Consider the following 20,554-nt stretch of genomic DNA (forward strand, 5'->3'; position numbering starts at 1 on the left):
ATTTTAAGTGGGGGAACTTGCACAATCGGTGGCTGACTAAATACTTTTTTGCCCCACTGTATAAGCAAAAATGCTACATATTGTAAATAAGTGAACTACCACCACAAGATGGGAGTGAACCCTTGGGATTTTTTACTTTTCAGTCAACTTTGTTAAAGGTCCTTTCTATACAAACCCAGATAACTTAATAATTTGCACTTCATTGTATTCTGTTTTGTTTTCCAAACTGTCTGAGAAACCTTCATTTAATTAACCTTTACCTGGCATCATAACTGCGAGGACCTCCTCTGACAAACTGTGACAACATACAAAAACCCCTCTGCTTCACCTTTACACATTAACTAAGTGACAGTAGCACTTCATTTTCTTTTCAGGTTCAGCTGAAAAGAAATAGGGAAGGTGGCTCACTGTGAGTCTGTTCTTTGTGTTTGGCTGTGTGAGGCTATATCTGTGTGTAATTATCGCCTCTGCCGCAGTGGCGGTGGTCTTGTCTCATTACCATCGTCGTTGGGTGTCCACGCTTTCACTGAACAGCATGATGTCTCCTGCCTCCCAGCCCCTTGAGTTAAGTACATGGACCCAGAGGTGTCCAGTTGTCTCTTGTACACCCCCTACTAAGTTCCTGCCACAACTGTACCCAAGAACCTGCTGCTATCTTGCTGCTAAATCGTAGCCCCTACCTGCAAATAAGGCCCTATTTTACCTTGGATACAGAGAGTGATGCATTCACTTGGCCAGCCCTATTATTCCCATTGCCTATAATTCTCTCTCTCACTGTGCATTGTTTTCTCTGCCTCTCCCTCTCTCCTTTTGCCTTTTACTTTTTTTTTGACTTGGTAAAGGGGAGTCGTTACCTCTAGTACATGATAATAAGACCAGTCTGAGGGAGATATATATTTTTTAGAGTAGACTGGCTCTGGAAGACAAGTGTCTGCCGCAGCTTAGGTTGCATGGTGCGACAGTTGAATCAGAGCTGTTTGGGAAGATGTGCTTTGAACTACTGATGCTGCATCAGGGATCTGGAACTGTGCCCTTGGGTGTGTTTCAAAGAACCCTTTCTCACCTCCAGATCACATCTGGCACCTCCAGCCAGAGCTATGGAGGTGCCTGCACTTGCTCAGTGTTAATTGCTAATGGTAATTACCAACCTTTTCTGTGAACCAAGAGGCTTATATAAATAAATGACTGGTGAGCTGGGCATGGCAGTTTTGCAGCAGCACCCTCATATCGCTAACGCTGTCCTTCACATTAATTCCACCATTGGGACCTTGACTGGATCTCAGGTTCTCTGGCTCACGGGCCACACCTATTATTTTCAACTGCTGAGGCTATTAACCAGTGCACTCGTGTGCTGCATGGTGGCAGTATTTAATTTTTTTTCTTTTTAATTTTGGGTCAGTACACCAGTTCTCCTTAGTTCCCCAGTCAGTTCCCCGTCATTTACTCCAAAGCCTCATGTGCACGAATACCTCCTGACCCCTTTGCAACTCTTTTAGAAGCCATGCCTCTCAAGTCATTCTTTGAGCTTCGATGCTACACTCCCACCACCGATAGTCCATCTGCTGAGACTGGAGAGTCCTCGCTGCATGACTAGTTCCCCCCCTTCGGCACTCTCAACAAGGCCACCTGCACTGCACAGACAGAAAATGGCTGTAGTGAGATTTGCCTCCAGCGCAACCCCTCCACATCTAAGTTGGAGGCAAGTTGACTTCTTAAGACTGGAGGGATTCTGCGTTGCCTCCCACTGTGGAGAGAGTTGATGTGAAAGCACTAGAGAAAGAGACAGAGGGAGAGGGGATGGAAGGTGGGTGAAAACTGTATGCGATAGAAAGTGAACTGAAGTCTTTCCTAATTAGGCACTGGGCCTTCACTCAGCACATTTATAGTCTAATAAAGCATGGAGGGTATGTGGTGCACTGTGATTAAACAGACGTTTGCTTTAATACATGGTGGCTGGAGCAGTACGTGGGGGCTGGTTCTGGATATGTGCCACAGACATGAACAGCCCCTGCTCATCTTCTGGACTAATTATCCCAATGTTCTCGTCTTCATGATTTTAGCGCTCGGCAGACAGCAGGATGAGGCCCGAGCAAGCCAAGGCAGCCACAGAAATTGTCAAAATCATTTAATCCATCTCCCGAGCATGCTAATGTAATTGCTTTTTGATTAATGACGACGTTGGGAAAAAAAGAGGAGCGTGCTGTTGTTGTTGTCAGATTATAGTTCAATGAGATGTCTTAGAGTGATTGGTTGTAAACATATCCCTTCATTTCAGATTTTAATGAAAGACCGCACTTGGAATCTTCATGAAATGTCATTTTTAATAATTATGCTTTGAGGTTCATCAAAATGTTGTAGCAAGGCTTTTGAACCTGCCTCTTCCCTCCAACAGAAACACTCAAAAGTTCCCTTTTCCTCTATGGCTGTTCATAAAAACGATTCACTTTATTTAAAAATGTATCATTATTATTGCCATTTCCAAGATACAGCTCCTCTTTGGGGATATTAATGGTATGATTGGTGGTAGCTGGTCTCTGGAAAGCATCACACGTTGCACAGGTAGAACTTTCTATAGCAAGATGTAATCAGAACATTGAACTTATTCTTTATATAGGTGATGTATAATTCTGCATGCATGGATTTATTGCATTTTCTTATTCCACACTGCACTGATGTCTTCGTGTATTGGGAAAGTAATGCGTTATTCATGATCCAAAAAATAATTACACAAAAAGAGGTAAAGGATTTAGAGCTCTGAAAAAGAAATGGTACCGCAGAAAGAACAACACCACCATCACATCAATGATATGTGATTTAGCTGCTTTGGTTTCAGGGTCCTGATTCTGATGCTGACTCACTACCATACTGTAGTGGCTCAGTGGGACATTTCAATAAACTGAGCCATTTTGTGCCATTAGTAACACCTGTGCTTTTCTTGCTATAGTAAGTCATACTGTTCGTTGAGCAAAAGGCCCATTATTCTGATTTTAAACCTTTTTTGTGCACATACAAGCAAAGTGTTTTCTAAACCGTTCTGCTCTGTTGGTTTATTTTTTTTTCAGGGTATTTTTTCCAAGCAGGTAATGGTTTTGATTCTGAATACAATGCAGCAGCCCACAGGTTACATATATTTTCACATGTTTATAAAAACTGGATTTTGTGACTGTTTTTTGGAGCAAATCCACATTACCTATATTAAATTACATCTTTTGTGTAATATAAAGTAAAGACTATGGCCATGATGTCTTAACCCTTTAAAGCCATGTGTATCGTATTTGATACATGTATTTTTGTGAGTTTTTGAGACTTTTACATCATCAGCGTGACTTTTTTTTACCCTCAAAATATGATATAAATTCCATGACACATTTTTAATGACTAAATTGCAAAAATATGGCTAATGTAGCAAATGTGATACAAATTAAACGTATATATGCAGATCAAAATTTTCTATATTTTTATAGAAACACGCCATTATCAAAATATTAAAGATATCTGGCAGTTACTTCATGCTTCAGGTTTTAAAGGGTTACATTTTCCTTTCCCTTTTGGTTCTAAAATATACAGTTTAAAAACTACTGTTCTGAAATATGAATCTGAATTAATGTGTTTCTGAGGCAATTTTTTTTCTCTTTGGAACTAATGGAGTGGAAAGAAATCCCATATTTGTATTTTTGGTCTCTTTTTTCATCGGTTGGATTTTGTTTTTCTTGATGAAACAATATGTAAAACAAGTTTCAGGGGACAGAAAACCAAAAGCAGTCAGATGATCACACAGGTTTCCAAAGTTTTGCAAATTTTCATGAGAAATAAAAACAATGATTAACATGCGCCATCTTGTACAGATAAACTACTCAATTCAGCGTCGATCCATCCTCATCTTTTTAGTTCAGGGACATTTTTTAATATTTTTACGACCGCACGGTAGAAGGACTTTTACAAATGTAGTTCGACACATTTCTGGACCTATTTTAATTATTTGCCTTTTTTTCTGTTTTTCAGTACATTAATAAAAGAATATCGTTCGTCACTGATTTCTAAACCATATCTGTCTTGTTTACATCCAATCTGACTGCTTGCATTTTACTGTAATGAGAATTAATGACCCAAACTATCAATTGCTATCCTTTATGCTTGCCTTCAGGCAGAGCAGTTGCTATTAATTCCCGATGTAAGTGGAAAGATGCAGAACTTTCTCATCACTCTGGCAGAATTCCAGTTCTTAAGACTGAACTGTTTTATGAACACTTTTTGTGGTGCAATAAAGAGGCACTGCAGTGACCGCAGGTTCTTTTACATTTTAACTCACCGACAGCTGCAGTCTTCTGAGGTTTAGAAGTGGAGATGTCGGCAGTATCTGAAAGCATTTATGCAAGCACAAGGAAGAGGGAGAAGCAGGAGGGAGGGACTGCACATGGAGTAACTGTGGCTCTGACAGACAGAGTTGAAGCTAGTCTCCGGTTCTCAAAGGGAGCCTGCCTATCTTTTGTAGAGACAGAGACTGCAGGCTACCACAGTCAGATGCAGAGCTCAACTACTAAAGGAAAGTTAATAGCTTGGCCTCCCTCAGACAAATAGCAGGGAGAAGACGAAAAGAGAGAGAAGGACGGAGAAGAGGAGAGGGACAGGAATGCGATGTGGTAAGGGTCCATTAGCATTCCTCCTCTCAACCTGACACTGACAGCTGACACTGACCCAGTGTCCAAGGTGAGCAGGAGACATGGCACAGGAAGCAGAAACCCCCAAGAGGCAAACCACCGTGTGTTTTTGCGCTGTTCTCTGTTTCCTTTGTGGTTGCAGTTGAGTGGATTCCAAATGTCACAGTTCTATGACACATGTTGATGACTTTGACCCTGTTACACCTCAGCCATACCTTCCCTTTGTCACTTAAAGCTGCACAAAGCAAGGAATTATAAACGAAAAGAATACCTTCTCGTCTCGGTTTCAAATCACGAAGGGATAAAGTTGAAAAGAATGTCTCATCTAGCACAATTAAATGCTTTACTGACTCACCTAAAATTTGTGCGTCAAGTGTGGTCACCTTTCGCTCGAACTCGAACTGTGTTGGAAAAAACTGATCCATCAATTCATTAAGTCTTGTTTTTTTGTTATAAAATAAAGCAAAATATAACTACCTTTGCCATGCTTATGCTTTAAGCATTCGTCTTTATCAACTTTTTTGCTTTTATTGTTTTTTTCCACAAGTATGTAAAACGTAAATTACATCCCCACTGTTTTGCAGAGCCTTCAGTTTAATTGCACACATAGTACTCATCAAATGTTGAAAGGGAGAATATTTTAAATTTGAAGCCAGCAGCATATTTTCAAAAATGGGGACAAGGAGTATGTTTACCACTATTTCATCACATCTTTCCTTCTCGCTCCGTAGACTTTCAGTTGCTAAAGAGTTCGGGGCCTCCTTTGTCCCAGTTTTTGTTTTACTACAGAGACATGCTGTTGTATTACACTGAACTGAATTTAGATAGCTATTTATTTATTTATTTTCTGCTGAACCAAATGAGCCCTTTTCAGAAATAAAGGCATTGTGTGGAGAGTAGCACATGCCGCTCCAACATCTGTGCATAAAGTTCAGTATTAATGGTGCCTTCACAGAGATTGCACTTAAAGACTTAGGGTAAAGGTAAAAATACACTCTACGTACTGTGAGCATACTGAAGCACATTTGAGCAGTTAGTTTCAGCTCCACTGTGACTGCCAGTTGAGTGACAGTGGAGTTGAACTGGGCATGGTAAACATGTAAGCCCCTTTTCCAACAGTACCTATTCGGACTGACTCGCCATGGATCGCCACAAATTGACTTGGATTGACTAGTTTTCCATTACGATCCCGTACTACCTAACGTGCGTGGTTGTCGTCATAGCAACACGTCCACACTTCCCTTGACGTAATTAATATGCGCCATGAGCACTACAAAAAAGGTGGACGTTGAGGCAAAAATATACTCGCTGCTTGGTCTGTGGCTTTTCTTTCAGACTCGGGGAACACAGCGTTGTTTTTTGTACCCAAAAAATGGCGATTTTAATTTTTGTGAAGGAAACACTCTCATGACTCAATTAGTGACGCCACTGACCAGCCAATCAGTGGGATGCAGTCTTATGACACATTTTAGTCACATTTTAGTACCTGCTTGGATAGCTTGGAACCCCTGCCAAACAGGTACCTGGTACGACGTACTATGACCTAACTGAAAATCCTGAAATCGCACAGAGTTGATCTGATTAGGTACTAATGGAAAAGGGGCTGTAGTGTCATCCCTAGCTGTACCTGATCACAGAACGTCAGTGCTTCCTCAACAGTGATGGGCGTTACTTTTTTCCAGTAACGAGTAATCTAACTAATTACTATTCCTATCGTTACAACGCCGTTACAGTTACTAACAAGAAAATGCGGTCCGTTACTATTTTTCAACAAACAGATGGTTGAAGCTGTGTTCAGCTTACCGCATTTTATATCAGTTGCACGGAAGTAGCTGGAAGTAATCTGGACGCTACAGCTTTAAGCACCTGCGCGCTCCCGCGGACGGTAATCACTTTCTGTCCAACGATCACTTTTTGGCACAACACCTGGAGCTAAGGGGGCAAAACAATTGCATGAGTGCTGCTGTTTGACTGAGGAAGAGTAAAGTAGTCGTGGTAAGCCAATCACATGACCACTTAAAGACAAAGCAACAAGGTGATATATACCAGTTTTTAAATTGTGTCAATAGGCCACGTAAAACCAGAGTCATGATAAACAATATACACGCGGCGTTTTTTCCTCAATAGTTTCGTCACGTTTACTGTCTAAGGACAGCGCAGCGAGACCTCTCTGCTTATGAGCTAAAAGACAAAAAAACAGGAAGTTTTAGGAGTGACAGAGGGAGAGAGAGCAGAAAAAGAGAGAGAGCGAGTTTTGAGATGTGAGAGATTTGTGACGTTTGGAGTGTGTAGTTAATGTGTTGTCTTGTGTAGTTAGTGTGTGGTGTTGTGGATAGTGTTGTGTGTCAGAACTAAGAGCGACTGCTGTCTCCAGGTAGAAACAGGAGTGATACACCTGCTGCTGTCAGACCTGCAGGTATCAGGCTGTGATGTTCTCCTTTATAGCGGACAGAAATTATTTTTTTGGAGTGGCACAAATAATTTGTGTGGCATCTTATTGAATGCAGAACAGCTGATTGTTCTGTAAATAGTTTGAAATTGTTATTTAAAAATCAAGGTAAAAGGTAAATGGATGCAAATAACTTTGTTGTTTGCAAAACTTGTGCATAGGATTTTAAAATTGACAATTTATATTTGCATTTAAAGTTATGAAATATGATTCATTAAACATGTTTGTGGTTGTTACAGTAAAAAATATAACTTTTTCTACTCTGATTTTATGTTTTTTGTCAGATTTTAGATCAACTGTGTTAATACAGTATGTCAAAATGAAAACATGACTGCAAATTCAGACACGCGAGGTTGTGCTGAAAAGAATGATACCAAACAAGGCAAAGGAAATAGTTTTTAAAGGTGAAATGTAGAGGGAAAATCAAAAGTAGTTAAAAATGGCCGATTATACCCTGGACCCCAGAGGGTTAAACGTTTTTTTTTTTTTTTTAAGTAACGCAATAGTTACTTTTCAAGTAATTAATTACTTTTAGAACATTGTAACTCAGTTACTAACTCAGTTACTTTTTTTGAAGAAGTAACTAGTAAGTATAATTAATTACTTTTTCAAAGTAACTTGCCCAACACTGTTCCTCAGTGACAACTGCATCATAAAAAACACCTTTTTAAGTAATTAAAATTGTGAGCTGACTGTGTCACTGCTTCCCCAGTGTGAGGCCATAAAGACATGAAATCCAAGCTCTGCAGAGCGGGCTTGTGTGCATGTGGGACTGTGCTGCACACTGGGTCATTAAGTGCAATTTAGGGGTAGGGGGATGGGGGTATGAGACGCGGCAAAAAAACAAAAACCTAACTATGTTATTGACTACTCATCTCTCTGTGTTAGCCCTCTGATACATTTACAACTTGTCCAGGGTGTGACCACATCTCTTGCCATTTGATAGCTGGGATAGCCTCCAGCACAACTGTGACCCTGTACTGGATATGTGGAAGAAACCAGATGGACGGATGCTGCAGACCTGCTGCCAGCTAATGTAGTCAATTGTAAGTCGTTCCACTAGGTATAAAACACTTAGTCTTTTTTTGTCCTAACATTCTTCATTACTGATCCTGGTAATAAAGTTTTATGACTTGAGATTGTACAAAAGTGCATTGTGACCACATAAAGATGGACAAATCAGATAAATCGGGGATTTCTGGTGTTGTCGATTTGGCATTACGGATTAGACCATGCGTGAGATATAGACAACATGTCTACTTTTACATTTTTTCCAATCAAAATGAGATTCGCTCGAACACATTCGAAAACTTGGCAGCCAATGATAGACATCTGGGCTAGAACAGCAGGCAACCTCTACCTAAACAAAAACATGAAAATAATTATGTTAGTACACAGATTCATATGCTTCCCACTGCAAACATATTGTGATTATCTCTCTCTGTCCCTGTGCAGCTTTCAGATTTGATTTGAATTAGTGACTCCACCAGTCACACAGCAGGGTGAGGGAAAACGGGGACAGTGGGAAAAGCGACAAGTTTTAATTGGCCTTGCAGTGGTGTGCTGAGGTGGCTTCAGCAGACAAGGATTCCCTCTGAGGTTAGGAAGGAAAAAACAAACCAAAATGTTGAGGTCACAGGCTCATTCCCTTCAAAAGCAAGTGATTTTTTGTCTTTCCTTTTCCTACTCACAGTCCTTGAAAATAGCTGTGTAAAACTGAATGGAAATGTCCTTCATTCGGTTTTTAACAGTTGTGATTTCCTTATTTATTGTTTCATAGTGACATTGAAATACGCAGAAAGCCATGAACAGGAACTGATTGAACGTGTTAAGTAGTAAACAGTGTTTAATATTTGCTGAAGGATTGAACATAGGCAGTCAGAGTTCATATCCTTGACAAGAAATATTAAAATGTTCACAAATATTTGAAATTAGGAAACAGGATAGAAGCCTGCCCTGGCTGCTCTGTGCTCAGTGATTTGGCCTAGATACTACATACTTTTAGCTGATACAGTGTTTAGTTTAGATTCTTAGTGCACTAACATTTGCTTATACGCACTGCTACAAAGTACAGCTGAGACTATGGGATCAAGATTCATCCTCTGGGTGCGATGTGATACTTATCAAATGTCATGTCAATCCTTCTAATAATTGCTGAAAAGTTAAGAATTTCAAACTCACAGTAGTGCTTATTTAAAAAGTATATAATTATCAAAGTGAGCTTCATTCATCTTCTGGGATCCATGAATGTCAAAAAGTCCAAAACCCAGCAAAATGTCTGGATATTAGTTTTGCAGTAACGACTTTAAAATGGCAATTTAAATACATTTATTGAGTCCATGGTTTTAAATCGGTGATTATTGATGTCCTGTGCTTATCAGGTTTCTTTGTCTTGATCTCTCAGAAACAGAAAGACCACTAAAATCCATTTTAGGGGATTCAGTGGTGTCACATCACAAGACTTTCCTCTGGGAGACTAGGGTTTGTGGACCATATGGTGCCATTATTTTGTCTGTTACATTGACACTTTGTTTCATTTTCACTCACTCAGTGGTTTTGTTACATTGGGAAACAAGACTACTTGGTTGGGTCATGTTACCAAAACCAAACCAGGTGGTTTTATTTTAAATAAACCTTTTTTGTAAAGCTTAGTATTTATTGTTCTGGCTTGATAACTATTTCTCCTGCAAAACAAACAAAAAAAAATCCCCAGCTTTATATTTTTCCTCCCTTTATTATTAAAAACATTACATTTTGCACTGTGGACCAACTTCGACATTTTGCTAGTGTGGCTAATGCCATATCTGGCAAATATCGGGTTATAAAGTGCTCCAGGAAAGACTTTAAATCAAAACATGCATATATTAGAATAATGAAGTTGACATTATACATCCACAAAATTCATGGATGACATATACGAAGGTGTAATTTAGGTCACAGAAGAAAATGTCTTAGAATTAGTTGAACAGCAAACCTTATTTTCTGCATAAATTGAAAAGCCTGTGGGAAGAAAAGCTTTGGAATATAAGCAGGGGAATGCATAGCTCAAATATTTCCAACTGTGTGGCAAATATGACTGTTTGATGGCATTGTTGAAACAACATATAGCCACTTCATGAAATCTTACACAGTAGCAGCGTCAAGGACTCTTGAAAAAAACTGTCTTGACACAGTGTAAGCCAGCATGGCTGAAAAGACCCAGTGAGTCCCTACAGAAACTGTAAGGTCAACAGCAGAAAGTTACAGCTTCTCACGCAGTTTGATTGCCAGAAGCTTGATTCATTCTGCTTTATTCATCAGGGAAAAAATGACTAGATTCAGTAAATTGAATTTCACATATTGCCCTGACAGGTTTACATGCTGACCTGCCGCTCAAAACTAAAACCTATTGGCACAAAAAGTTGTCAAAAATGGTTTTTTTTAATCATCATCATTTATCATTTCAGAACACATCTTAAAAAAGATTCCAATTAACTTCTCTCATCTGTTATACACTCTGCAAAAATATGCATGTGTGTGAGACGATGGATGGGTGGCTGAGGGAGTGCGTCAGTGTATCAGTCCTCGATTTGAGAACGTTGAACTATCTGACTACTGTGTTGCAAGAAAACGGCTGGCAGATGTTTTGAGGTCGATCACGAGTCTCAGAGAGCACTCCCCTCAGTAATTTTCTAGCACTCTGGAGAAGTCTGCTATGTTGAAATCAAGGTTCTTTCTGCAATTCTGAGCAGCAATCAATCGTGTTTGAGATGCCATATGTGTCAGGGATGCAATTAAGTGTGTATTTTGAGTGGTTTTGTGGTAGCAACAGATGACTTCCAAATGCCTCTTAGTATATTAACATTCTTTAAAGCTTGAGCTCACGTTTTCACTGTTGCGTTTCCTTAATGTCTTTGAAATGCTGAAGGTCAAATCATAGTAACACCTTGGTAAACAGTGGTGAGTTATTCAAATTTTTTTGATAAGCTTTGAGTTTAGTGGGATTGCGCTGAGGGTTAACAGTGCAAATTACACCGTGACTCGCATTCCTGATTCTGAATGTCTTTGCCCTTGATCCCGTATGCAAACTTGTTTCAGTTGGAAATGAAAGGTACACCAACCTTGCACACTGAATGATGTGTAATGGAAAGTAACATTGACCCTGAAGTTTTTCCAGTGCTACTGTTTCCCATAGTAGCAGCACAGAATTAAAATCTGTTCTTGCTAGCATTAATATTTGCTATTATTCTCGAGTCAAAGAGTGTGAGATCCTGGTATAATAAGGTTATGAAAGAGGAGTACACTGACAGAGGACACTGCAAGATTCCCTGTCTCTCTTGCTCTATTGTAGTCCATATCTCACATTTTATACGAAGACTACAAGACTTGTGTTTTGCTTTCTATTCAGAGAACATTTTGTGTTTTGGGGTAAGGATAGGGCAGTCCATTCTATAAAATGCACGGATATCACTGGAATAAAGTGGTTTTGCAATAGTCTGTGCAGAGCTCTTCATTAGAGCACTTAGCTCTGCGTGCATCGTCTTTGAAAAGCTTGTCTCTCATCCCTCCCGATGCATGAAATTTATGTATACAGAACAAGTCCAGCATTGACCCTTACTCCCATGTGCATCGACTACTCTTAATTTCAAAGTACAGGATCGCTGCGCCTGAAAAATTAGCATAATATTCTTCTGCGTCTATGTACAGCACGGAGGATTATTTGATAGAACATGTGCAGTATATGATGTCGTGTCTGCTCACATCAAATCACACATTACTCTTGTACACCCTGCAGCCCATACATTACTATCTTTTATGTGTGTTTTCTCTCTTTTGATCAAATGCTCTTGTCAAAGGACCGGACAGGTGACCCCTGGGCAACATGAGTGGAAAGCGCTTTTGGGCTTGCATGATTTTACCTAGTAAGGTGTTGTCTCTCTTCATTAGCCATGCAACTAATCACAAGTAATTCAAAAGTATTACGGCGAGGTCTGTGCATTTTTAGCCCTAAGAGCTTTTGCGATAGACATGACTATTACCACAGAGAGCATGTTTGTTGTTTCTCCCTCTGATAACCATAAGTTCCAATAAAAATAATATATCACCACTCAAGATATTAGGCATGATCAGGAGTGGGGTGTGGTTTGCGTAGAGAGTGCACATAATGGTGCAGTGCTTGGACGAAAGAGGGATGACGGATAAGTCTGAGTTGTGGTTTTAGTATAAAAACAGCAAAAGCAACCTTGCATTATCCAAAGAGGAATAAATAAAAGAATTTACCATTTTTTTGTTTTTATCAATTTAAGAGCGAGCGAGTTTCAGTTTTAAGTTGAGAGCATTCTTCCCCTAATTTATATCTCCAAGCAGGCAGAGGTGTTTTCAATTAATCTACCAAGTTTACTGCTCCATCTGTTTGTTCTCTTCTCTCCTGTTCACCTTCATTTTCGTCACCCCGCATAGCCAGTTATACTTGCTTTGTGAGTGCTCATCGCCCATTTTCTTAAATTTAAATTGACAACACTGAGGCGCTTTTAACACCATCAGATCATGTTATTATTCATGCGGGGTGTGCTGCGTTCAAGTGTTGTGCGAGTCTGTAAACAACAAATCTCATCTCCGAGCTTTGGTGGGTATATTGATAGGAATACTCTCATTTAAAATTACAGCATTTGTATTTTTTGCCCTTTTTCAAGACTTTCTGACATCAATTTAAAAGCCAACACTGACAGAAATGCTTCTAAAGGTCTGCAAACAAATATATTTTGTTAAAAAGAATAATATTTAACACATTTAGAAAATGCTGCATTTTCTCTTAAGCTGAGAACTCAATAGGCCAACAACAGCAGTTCCTCTAATCTTCTGCAAATACAGCAAATTTCCTTGACTGGCAGGAGTTTTGTAATTGTTTAGTGACTTCAGCAAAACAGCAATGAAAGCAGTTGTGACTGTTGACTGGAGTTAATCTAAAACTGGCTGTAAACAGGGACCATAATTCACGATAAACTGCAACCCGTCTGGCGTTAAAACGACTCACTCAGGATTAAAACTGCAATCTCTGATGCTCCAAACTTCTACTTTGCCGGCTGAGCTAATGTGACAATGGGACTCATAAAGACAATATAGCTGTGTCCTGAAACAACTTCTGCAGCCAAGACGGAGTGACTGTGGCTGCAAATGACAAGAATGGAGTTTTGATTGTGTATTGACTTCAAATCTAAGTACTGAATAATGTTTTAACAGTGTGTCATTTATAATGTATAACAGGTTAATTCAAATTCACTCTGGGTCTGAAAAATACAACCAACATTAAAGTGGCAGTTCCTTTAATGTCCACTTGAGGCAGACTCCAAAAGTGAGTCAATCCCTTAAAACAGCGGTCCACAACCCCCGGGCCACGGACTGGCACCGGCCTGTGATTCATTTGGTACCAGGCCACGACAGTTAAGGCTCGGGTATGAAATTGATGGTTTTCAGGGTTTTTGTCGGTTTTTTTTTTTTATGGTTTTTATGGTTAACTTGATTTCCCTGGGTCTTTTCCCATGTGTTATGAATAGATCTTTACTGTCTCTATCTCTAGTGGTTTTATTTTGTTGTATTTATCCGCAGCGCCTTAGAGGCTGGTCCATGAAAATATCGTCGGACATAAACCGGTCCATGGCGCAAAAAAGGTTGGGGACCGCTGCTCTAAGATGCCCATGTTGAATTTAAAAACACAGAGACATTTGTTTCTGCTATACTTACTGCTGCTTTGATAGCTGATAACTGATAGGCTTCACCTCCATTAGTTTGACTTACTGAACTTGATTATTTCACAATATTTAATAGATTCGTGATCCGTAATACAGCCTGCTGTAAAGTATAGTTTATCCAACAAGGTTGTGGTTCAGTTCTAATGAGTGAAATTCTACGTAACACTAAGTTTTTGTGTGCTTTAGTCATAATTCTTATGGATGCCAGTTGCTTACAAGGTTTACTAGCATTAGCTGATAATTTCGCACTCCATCCTCTCATTCAAATCATAGACGGTAAAAAAACAGGAACGTAGCTTCCGATTTGGAAAGTTGGATCCAATATAAAAGTGAAATGTGAATGAGAAAGCCAAAATGGCCAACAGAGTCTATTATATATCCTTGGTTAACAATGATTGGTTTACTTAATCTGGATAGCAACATGAATAAACATTACTCTAACCGGATGGTAGTAAAGCGTTGGGGAACAGAGTTTAACATACTTTTGTTCAGTAATATTGTAATGAGGATAACAAATAGTAACCTCTGAAAAGTGAAATGTGACATTAAACACCAACTCGAGTAATGCACCTGAGATAAGCTCATAATGGCTTAGATTTGGAGCTACTAATTCACCAGGACGTGTGTTTCCAAAACACGTTGTTCGGAGCCCATTTTATGTCCATTTGCATGTCCAAATTGTTTCATCAGAATGTCAGCCAAAGTGTTGGTTAAGGCAATTAGCAAAACAACAGGAACCTCATGCATTTGCACATCACTGATTACGTTCGTTGGAATATCAAGCAACTGCAGTTAGTGGAGCGAATTAAATATGAAACAAAGCAGCGTGCACCTTTAGATTGGCTCATGATAGCCTGATGAGGTTTTTAAGTTACAACCTTTTTAATCCAAGGTCACGCACCTTTTAGATTGAACAGATGGCTTCTGCCACAAACGCCCTACATGATACTGTCTAATTGGCAGTAACGCATTATTTATTGACCATTTACTGGAATGGCCAATTAGGTTCTTTTGCTGTTTGCGCTGATTTACAAAGCTTGAACTCATAAGCACCTGTCCAATTCCAAGTAATTACAATCACCCATCAAACTATGGTTAAAAAGCTTATACACGGTTGAGTTAGAAACTCAGCTAAGCTTTTACTAGCTACAGATCTGCTTTGATGCCTAACAAAAGCTTTATGTTTCCTTTGAAAACCTAACATGTCTAATTCTATAGGCCACATATCACACTAACCAAGGTACAACCAACCTCATGGAAGGATCTTTCGTAACCTGACAGCTCAAGGCAAACTATCATATGGTGTCTCGCTTTCCTTTGACAAGAGCTCTGCCCGGCGAGCTCCGGATATCACGCTATAGCAGTTAAGACAGGAGTTTGGAAGATGCGGAGGAGGGGCCCTCAGCGACGCCATCCAAGGCCCTGGCTGCCACCCGGTGTTATACGCAGCACGATTCCCGGTGCCTTGTCTTAATGAATGCCACAAACTGTCACTATGCTTCTCACGTCCCAGAACCCACTTCACTTTGTTTATTTATTCATTATCTCTTATGTTTCCCTAATAAGGTGGAGCTTGTGCGAGACATGCTGTCTGCAGAGGATCTAAATGTGGGCAATGTGTCGGGCAACAAAAGTGCCAGCGTTGAAGGGTAATGGCCCCACCCACAGGCTGGCAGATCTAAAAGGGTGATTAACGAACACCCCAGGGAGAAAGCCAGCAGGGGTTGAATGCTTTTACATTACTTTGTCTCTGTTTCTATTCATCTCTTTTTCCCCCCAAACAGATTTACTCACTGTCTTGTTTCTGCTCCAGATGTGCATAAAGAAGTACGAGCAAATTGGTCTTTCCTTTGCTCACTTACATTGCTTCACACCGAGTTGCCGAGGTAATCATTTTGCTGGCAAACATGTTGAGATGCTGACAGGCAGAGCAGCTTCTATCAATCTAAATAAGATTCAGTGATGTAGCCCATACATTTTCCCTGCCTGAATGTCCTCCCCTTGAGAGCGAGCGTTCACAAAAGCAGCTAGTCCTCAGATGGTCGGATAAGTCGAGCTCAATCTCCAACGAAACATAGAGGCCTATTTTATCGAGCTATATAAAGGCCAGGTTGATGGGGTTCTAAAAATATGGTGGTCTTAAATTTCTAGACATTCTTGCTCTAATAAAAGGATGCAGCGACTCATTGTTCTACTTTTTTCCTGAGATGTGTTCAGCATGCCTGTCCTGAATTCCAATGGGGGGAACATCCTTTCCTTTATCACTTTCCAAAACACTTTCACTCTCCTTAATCTCTTAACCTCCCTTTTATTGCCACATTTCCACCATAGTCCTCAAATCAACTTCTCCCATTTGTTACATCTTGTTCCTTCTATTCTCAGCGAGCGGTGTGATGCATTGCACTTCTTGCATTCTCAATTGCAATCACAATCCAAGTATAATGTATCCTGTTTGTGATTGGAATCATGCTTCGGCCGTAACGTTCCTCTGGCAAAATGTTTATGTGTTTAACTCCAGATTGCCGTCTTGATCTGTATACACCAGATGCAGAGAACTATGAAGGATGGGGATGATGATGTATGATAATGGCGATGTCAAGGCTGGCAGAGAATTTCACACCAACAAGGATATTGGGGTTAAAGCCCAGATGGAAGGGGTTAAATGACTGTGAGGAAGCAGCCACCCCCTCCTGCTCATTTTGGAAAATGACAAACAAGCATACCGAAGGCAGTTAAAAAATGAAGGCCCTGCGTGATATCAGCCGTATTTCTTCAGTTAATCTGGTTCTTGTCATTTATACTCTTCATCTTCCCTCAGTTTTTACTCTTTCTGTATATCATCCTCATTCTGTCACATCCATCTGCTGGTCATTAGCTGTATTCTGTCACTGCAGGATTAAGGGAAAAGTGAAGAGCTTGAGTGGTTCCAGCAGCCGTCGCAGTTGCAATAACAGCCGAGGTGCCTTGTTTTCAAATCAGTGACCTTCATCAGACATATGCTCGTATGTGTGCGGTGCTAAGAGTGCTGCCGACAAGCATATGCAGATATGTGACACTTAATGCTCTGCGTCCCAGGCATCTGTCACGGCCACTGGCTTGTGTATGCGCAGGGGAGTTGCCATGTGGGTGCTTTGAGCTGAACAGAAGCACGTTGCATTGCTATTCTGCTAATGCTGCGCTGCCATGACATGACTCCTCCTTTTTTATTTTGCATGTTTATGGCCATCACTATGCTGTCATGCCAACACGGGGATGGTTGTTTGATCGCTTCCTATATGGCAACTCTGAGCTAGGCTGTTTTTTGGCCAGAGACAGAAAGAGGGTGAAATGGAAATATTGAAAAGGAGACTCAACTTAGTTCTCATTCAGTTAGCAGTGGGAGGAAAAAAGTGAAATGCAATTTGTACACTGAAAATTGGCCATTGTCTTCGGGAAGATTGTTCTATTCAAATTATGACATTGAAACGACACTGGTCTGAGTCTGCAGACAGACTGAGTAGAAAAGACATAACTCACATGAATAGGAGCTTTTTTACATGATTATAGTCAAAAAAGAAGAAGAAATGGAACCAAAATCATAATCTGGCAATGAGCGTGAGCATGAAATTGAAAATGAACCGAACGTGAGCAGAATGAACGGCACTTACTTTGTTTTACATCTCTTAAAACAATACGTACCACTGATCGACTCAAGTCTTGTTTTCATGCTGATAAACAACAGACTTCCTTTTGGGCAGCAAGCTCTCTGGGTGGCCCTACTATGGGCGATAGCCGGTTATGATGGCCGCCTTAACGTTTTGTTCCTAAACTGTGTTTTCTGTTCTAATATTTGCACATTTCCAATATGTGCTCATTGACATTTGGATTTCCCAGAGAGCGTCGAGGCAGGATGCCAGTCCCCCCTTCTTTTTTCCCCCAGTTCCCTCTGAGCATGAATTTATAAATTGAAAAACCAGGCAAAAATGACCTTAATCCGCTCTCCGTCATTCTGCAGGAAATGTTCATGCTCTGCAGGGACTGGGTTTACAGCCACCATCTGTTGCATTTTTCATTAACAAAATCTATTTCTTCATTTAACCATGCATGCTCAGACAATGCTATGGCTCCCATAACACCCCTAAATCCTCGATTGGAAAAGAATGAAAACACCAAGTTGCTATAGAGAACATGTTTTCAGATTAGAGCTGTAATTGCGAGTATAATGCAAGTATATTCATCAAGGATTATAGCTATGACATTTTGTATGTATTCAGGTAACAGGGGACAAAAAAAATCATTTAATAGAGCTAAGTCTGAATGGACCTGAGAGTAACATTATGCAGGGACTATTGTGGGCTCTCTTGGCCAGAGAATCTTACAATGCCTTTAACAAATAAGGGAGTTCTTTTGTTTTGTCAAGGACAAGGGGCTTGAACTCGTGTCTTCTTCATTATGGGAGAACTTCTCTTGCCACAAAACCAGTTTGTGCCTCAGATTTAAAGGTCGAAACAACACTAAATCATACTTTTTGTGATAAATGACAGTCTAAGACAACTACCGATAAAGTTTTGTTTTTACTGTGCACAGTTTATGATATTTTAAGTAGCGTATATTCATCTTTTCATGCCTGTGCCAAGTCCTCCTGCTCTCGTGGAGCAGCTCCCCGGCCGGCATATATCATGTCACCATTCCCTGATAGGTTTATTGATTTTGCACTCCCCTCAGCACCATCTCTCAAACTTTTCAACACCAGAACTAACTGAGACAGATATTTTCCAATTGCTCAAAATAGATCATTAGCCAATTGGAAAAGATGGACTTTAAGCCCTACAGATCTATACAGAAGATAAGGAGAGGTGGAAAAAGGAAAATTCAAGACAATCTTCAGCATACGTCTGTGAAGAGAAGGCAGAGTTTGCCTTTTGTTCCATGCCCTGATGATAAATACAAGCAAGTAGGAGGGAAACAGCTGGGCAATGAGATGTTTGTGGTAAATATATGAGAATAATATCTTATCAGGATGATAATAATATGCAGCTGTGCCTGTATCTCTCCTGCAAGCATCATATCTTCAGATGATGGGCATGACAGAAACAGGGAGCATCTCAGCTTTAAATCCTTCATTAGTTCCCTATCACAGTGTCAGTGCACGTCCATGTCACAGGGGACAATCTGCCCTCTTGAATGGGCTGTGTTCTGAATGGTGTCTGCCAGCGTCCTCTTTCTTAGGACAAATAGGGTAATAATTCCATCAAAGGGAGAGGATGGGGCAATAAAACACGCTAGAAAGGGAGGGGACTTTTTAATGTGCTTCGTTGTTTCCGATGCAATTACAGCGCCTATCATGTGATGCCTTATCTTTCAGTCTCCGTGGAGCCTACTCGCGCTCTGCCTTTCTCTCCCCTATGTGCACACGTACACGGGAAGAAGTGGAAACACGGAGCGTGCGTGCCAAAAAGCAAAGAAAAACAAGTAGAAGCCAAAGTGTCATGTTCAATTTTAATTTGTTTGTTGTTATAGTACAAACCTGTTCAACAATGTTCAGTGTAAGTTGAAAAAAGAAAAAAATAACACCTTGAGCCAAATAAATTATGATAGCACATTCCCAGATCACTTCCCCGAGAGTAATCTATGAGGATTTAAAATTAGGCTGCTCTCTATGCATACTAATTGCAAACAGCTTGGGATAAACATATGATTTCAGATTTTTTAATGTAGTTAGTCATTGCCATGACATTTTTTTCTGACTCCACTCCGACTTCAGGCAAGGTCTTTTCTGATCAAGTTAATTACTTTGAGAGGAGCAGACAGTGAGGCTAATTAAGAAATATGTCTAACTGAACTGTGGTCAATGACAGCCCTACTCCTACCACTGGGTTCTGACCTAGATCACTAATGCCTCCTATTTAGGAATTACCACATGACAAATATCCAATCAAACCTCCAGAAATTGCCCTCCATCATAGCGGACTGAACTGTCATCACAGGCAGGTTTCCTGGGTGGCTTATGAAGTCACCAGTAATCAGTTGAGTTCATGCCAAGTTGTTGATTACCACAAATTAAATGTCTAGAGGCCACTGAGACCCAACTGTGTCACCGATGGCCCCCAAAAGATGCACAATAAGACGACACAGTGAAAATTATAATCAGTGGTATTGGTAGACAGCAAGACCTTGGCGAACTAATAATAAGTCTCCCGGCTTCAAAGGTGTCAGATATTTAAATTGGAAAGTTGCTTGTAATGACTTAAATGGAAAAACTATTCTCCACTGGACTCCTGTAGGCAAATAAATAAATAAAATCAAATTAATGCACACTGTGATCTCTGGCTACTGTAAAACCCCTCGCTACAGAAAACACTGTAGTCCCTCAAACCTCTGGGAAGGCAAAATTGAAGATATTTTGTTGCTGATTCTGGAACATATCTGTTACATTAACATATTCTGGTTCTGTGGAACATAATTTCATTGTATTACATTGTGGTTCTGCAACACAACAGTCCGGTAAAACAATGTGGGAACTTTGGGGAACAAAAAGGGAACAGATATGCTTATCTTTATCTTCTGGGCTAGTGTCCATCATTTTCATCTTTCTCTTATTTATTAGTAAAATTTAAAGACTTCTAGATTAACACGCACATCCAGATTTCATTTATGTATCTTGGTATATTTTCTGAAAAGTAGCTTGGAAGGTTTCAGATTGCGTCTGTCAGTAATAATGCAAATAGATAATAGCAACA

Source organism: Pundamilia nyererei, unplaced genomic scaffold (assembly GCF_000239375.1).
Source record: "Pundamilia nyererei isolate P.nyererei 1_Seehausen unplaced genomic scaffold, PunNye1.0 scaffold00037, whole genome shotgun sequence".
In the NCBI taxonomy this organism is placed as follows: Eukaryota; Metazoa; Chordata; class Actinopteri; order Cichliformes; family Cichlidae; genus Pundamilia; species Pundamilia nyererei.